Source organism: Penaeus chinensis, chromosome 6 (genome assembly GCF_019202785.1).
Source record: "Penaeus chinensis breed Huanghai No. 1 chromosome 6, ASM1920278v2, whole genome shotgun sequence".
Lineage (NCBI taxonomy): Eukaryota > Metazoa > Arthropoda > Malacostraca > Decapoda > Penaeidae > Penaeus > Penaeus chinensis.
This window is the reverse complement of record NC_061824.1, coordinates 38,758,953-38,763,091: the sequence shown is the minus strand read 5'-3', so window position 1 is coordinate 38,763,091 and position 4,139 is coordinate 38,758,953. Positions and strand designations below refer to the sequence as shown.

The window sequence follows — 4,139 nt, the reverse complement described above, 5'->3', positions numbered from 1 at the left end:
CTTACCCATACGCACACGCACCACGATTTTCGCCTTGCCTCGCCTCTCGGGCCGCCCTTCCGTCCTTCCCACGGGCCCTTTCCACTCGCTGGGCCCTCACGCCGTGCCTGCACATAAGCACACACACGCAGAGCCCAAGGCAACAACCATACAAGATTTATCAGGCCGTGGCAATGCCCGACGCGGCGTTGCCAAGAGTCGCCCGTCCTCGCCGCTCAGCGATTAGACTTGCCAGGTCGGGGCTGGCGTCTCCTCGAACTCTCACGTAAGCCACTTGCGGTCCGCGGACGCCTCCTCGCAACGCCGCCGCTCCCCCAGGTTGCTCCTGCGACTGGCAAAGGGCGAGGTGCACCTCGTACGTACCTTGAACCTGGGGCTCTCCCGGCGGCGACCACGTCCCTCGGCGGCGGAACTTATCTTGGAGGAACACTCGGTATCTCTTAAAGCACGGATAGATGTATGTGTACGGTGACAGTGTCAGATGGCAGTATAGAATCCCTGAAGACTTATTTACACATTGGCAGTGATGTTATGACACGTTTCGTTTGGTAGAATTTGTCTTGACTTGAGCATTCACAGGAGATCAACGTAATGGCAGTGTTGGGTGGATGCAGACTGCGAGTCAAGACCGATAAGAGTCCACACAAGAGTCACGCTAAGTTTCCACGATCGAGGTTTATCACAATGTTGGCAGTTTCCCCCTGGTCTGTTTCCAGAGGGTGGCAGTCCGGCTATAACGAGATATTTCGGTCTTTGTCCCGTAACGGAGCACGAGCGAACAACACACGCCGCACGGTCACTCAACTCCCCGTTTCCAGCCTCTCTCTCTCAGTCCCTGCTAATTCCTCTTTATCCAGCTCTCTCTCGTGCCACTTTCTTTCACCACAAGCTCGAACTTGAGACACACGAGGGTGGGTTAAGCACTCCCAGTTTTTGGCAGTGTTGCACGCGTCACTGCACACGTGCACATTCTCTAGGGTCCTTGTCCCGTCCCCGCGGTCCGCGCCAGACCTTCGCTCTCGCTCCTCTCCGCTTCCGAGCCTTCCTCCAGCCACACTGAACGGTCCCCGAGCACGCTGCCGCCGAGCCAAACAGAAACTTTCTACCCGGCCAGCCCTCAGCCAGCCCTCGCACTCCCGACTTCCGAGCTCTTCCGAGCCCTTCGCAGCCCTTCGGGGCCCTCCCCACATCGGCTCTCCTTCCCCTTCGGATAGCAGAGGGCTCCAGGGCCTTCTCCCAGGCCCAAACACGGGGTTAGAGCTACATTTTCCGACGAGGTTGTCGCTATTTCGAGGCGAGCGAGGAGGGCGAGCGGGGACGTGGGTCGTGCGGCTGGCAGGGCGGCGCGGGGCTGGCGAGGAGAGTGGTTGTGCGAGCGTATTGATCCCCAGGTGAGGTGGTGGCGGGGCAGGGGGATGGGGGGTGGTCGCTCTCCCCCTGGGTATACGGACTCCACATCCCACTCCACTGCTTTTCTGCCAACGGGCATCTTGTTCACGCAAATAAAATCTGATTTGAATGACAAGCACGTGTGCGGGGGCAGAAAACTCATAACGACCGAAAGAGCTCGTTGAGAACCCGAAATTCTCGCACCGATACAGAAATCAACTTTTTTTTATTCCTCCGCACAAGAACATCGATAATCACCCCCCCCCCCCCATTGCACCTTCATTGAAAAAAACAATTTTTAAAACATGTAAAAGGCCCCCTTTCCCCTCCCCCCTCGGCAGATACCCCCCCCCCCCTCCGCCATTCGAGAACCTCTCCCCCATTATCTAATCTATCCATCAACATACAAAAAAAAGAAAGGAAAAAAATCCTCCGATAATCACTAGGCTATTAGACGCCAGCGGGGCCCGAAGGACAGGCCGCGAGCCGAGGCCAAGGGGAAACGACCGCCCGAACAAGTAAAGAAAGAAAGAAAGGAAACATGAGAAAAAAAACATACAACTGGACGACGAACAAGAAAAGGAAAGAAAACAAAAGGAGAAAAAAAACAACGAAAAAACAACGAAAAAACAACCAATCAAAAGTAATAAAAAAGAAAGAAACAAAAAAGTTCAAAATGCCAGAGCGTGGACCCAAATTCACTTGCCGTAATTAGGTCAATGACATGGCTTATCGCAAGCACTATTACTAGGGAGCCAAGTCGCGTCAACATACTTTTCACACTGTAGTTATTTCATATATTTTTCCATACTCTTTTTTATCCCCGCGTCGCTGCCTATCTGGAAGGTCTCTCTCTATCTCCCTACTACGTAAAAAAAAAAAAAAAAAAAAAAAAAAAAAAAAAAAAAAAAAAAAAAAAATCATTCTTGTTGCTTCTATTCCCCATATTCCTCTTTATGACTAGATCGAAATAAAACCCTAATTCGCCCTCTCTCCCCTCCTTCTTTATCACTCTTTCCCCTTTATCTCTTCCTTCCCTCCCTCCTTTCCCTTGCTTGCACCAAAAACCAACCGACGCCGCGAAATAGACCTGTTGTTTTTTTCCGCCGACACCTCGGACCACGTGACCCGTCGGGTGTGAGGGAGGGAGGGAGGGAGGGAGGGAGGGAGGGAGGGAGGGAGGGAGGGAGGGAGAGAGGAAGAGAGGAAGAGAGGAAGAGAGGAAGAGAGGAAGAGAGGGAGAGAGGGAGAGAGGGAGAGAGGGAGAAGAGGGAGAAGAGGGAGGGAGGGAGAGAGTGAGTGAGTGAGTGAGTGAGTAAATAAATGAGAGTGGGTGAGTCAGTAGGTGGGTGACTGAATGAGTGAATTAATAACTGCTTGCCTGAGTGAGTGAGAGCGCGAGTGCGTACGTGCACCGGATACGAAATCAATGGGCAGCGGCGAGTGTCGTGGCGATCCGGGCGTCCGGAAGTGCAGGAATGCAGGCCGTGCAAGCGAGGGAGGGGGAGGAAGGGAGAGGGAGAGAGGGAGGGAGGGAGAGGAAGGGAGAGGAAGGGAGAGGGAGGGAGAGAGGGAGGAAGGGAGATAGAGGGAGAGGGAGGAAGGGAGAGACAGGAGGGAGGGAGAAAAGGAGGGAGAGGGAGGAAGGGAGAGACAGGAAGGGAGGGAGAAAAGGAGGGAGCGAAGAGGGAGCAGGTTAATTTGCTCCACACATTCCAGGACTCTTCCCACGCCGTGATCCGAGGCTCCTTGGACCCGAAGGACCTCGGGTGCCCTCTGCGCCCTCGCTCACGGGGATGGACCTGGGGGAGGAGGTGGAAGGAAGGGGGGGTGAAGGGAGGGAGGGAGGGAGAGGAAGAAAGAGGGACATAGCGCGAGGAAAAGGGGATGGGACAGCGAGAAACTGAGGGAATGAGAGAAAGAGATGAAGAGAAGAGAAAATAGAAAAGAGAATAGAAGAGGAGGAGGAGGAGTGAGGCAGAAAAGAAGAGAGGAGATGCGTGAGAAAGATAGGAGACCTCTTGCACGCGTTCTTCTTCCCTGGAACGTCCGGTCTCGAATCCGGAGTCGCGGCGAGCGTGCAAGTGCATCGCCGTCGCCCCCGCCTCCGGATCCGCAGCACTCGGCACCTCCCCGCCAGGACGGTCAGCATCCCACCCCCTCTGGAGACGCTCCTCCCCTCTCGCGTTTAAATATTTCGTCAGTGTCCGTCAAATTAGCGGCGGGCTCTGACAGGACAGCCACCCACGGTCAGAGAACGAGCAGCGCGTGCACAAAGGGAGGGCATGTGCGGGCGGTGTCGCGGGGATGACCACGACGCCCGATGCCCCCTACTCCTCACCCCCCCCCCTACCCTGCAACAAAACATGCCCCACGGCGTCGTCAACAAAGCGTTGGGGGAGGAGGACGGTGGAAGGGGGGGATCCGGGTGTTGACGATCTTGCATCAACACAATAGGGGGCGAGGGGGAGGAGGAGGGGGGAGAGCAGATGGGAGGCGAGCACGCGACCTGGAGGAGCGCATTGACAAGCACAACAAAGCGGAACAACAGCAACGACGGCGATGACGACAATGGCCCCGGCGAGGACGACCACGACAATCGCACCTCTCGCCTTTGTCACGGGCCTCGGCGTCCGCGCTCCCCGCCTCACGGCCTCGTCGCTCGCGGCCTCCTGTCGCCTCGCAAGCACAGCACCCAGCCCCTCCCGCCCGCGCCTTCGGCCGCGCCTCCGTCTGTCTGTCCCCCTCGT

At 56.2% G+C, this 4,139-nt stretch overlaps 1 protein-coding gene across 1 annotated transcript in view; it reads right to left on the bottom strand.

The window, feature by feature from the left end:
• Positions 1-1,057, bottom strand: part of LOC125026178 (histone demethylase UTY-like) — a 20,764-nt gene extending 19,707 nt beyond the window's left edge. The window contains exon 1 of the mRNA XM_047614461.1: positions 364-1,057. The gene's annotated coding sequence lies outside the window, so the exon portion shown is untranslated. The remainder of the gene's footprint in view (positions 1-363) is intronic.
• Positions 1,058-4,139: the final 3,082 nt, after the last annotated feature.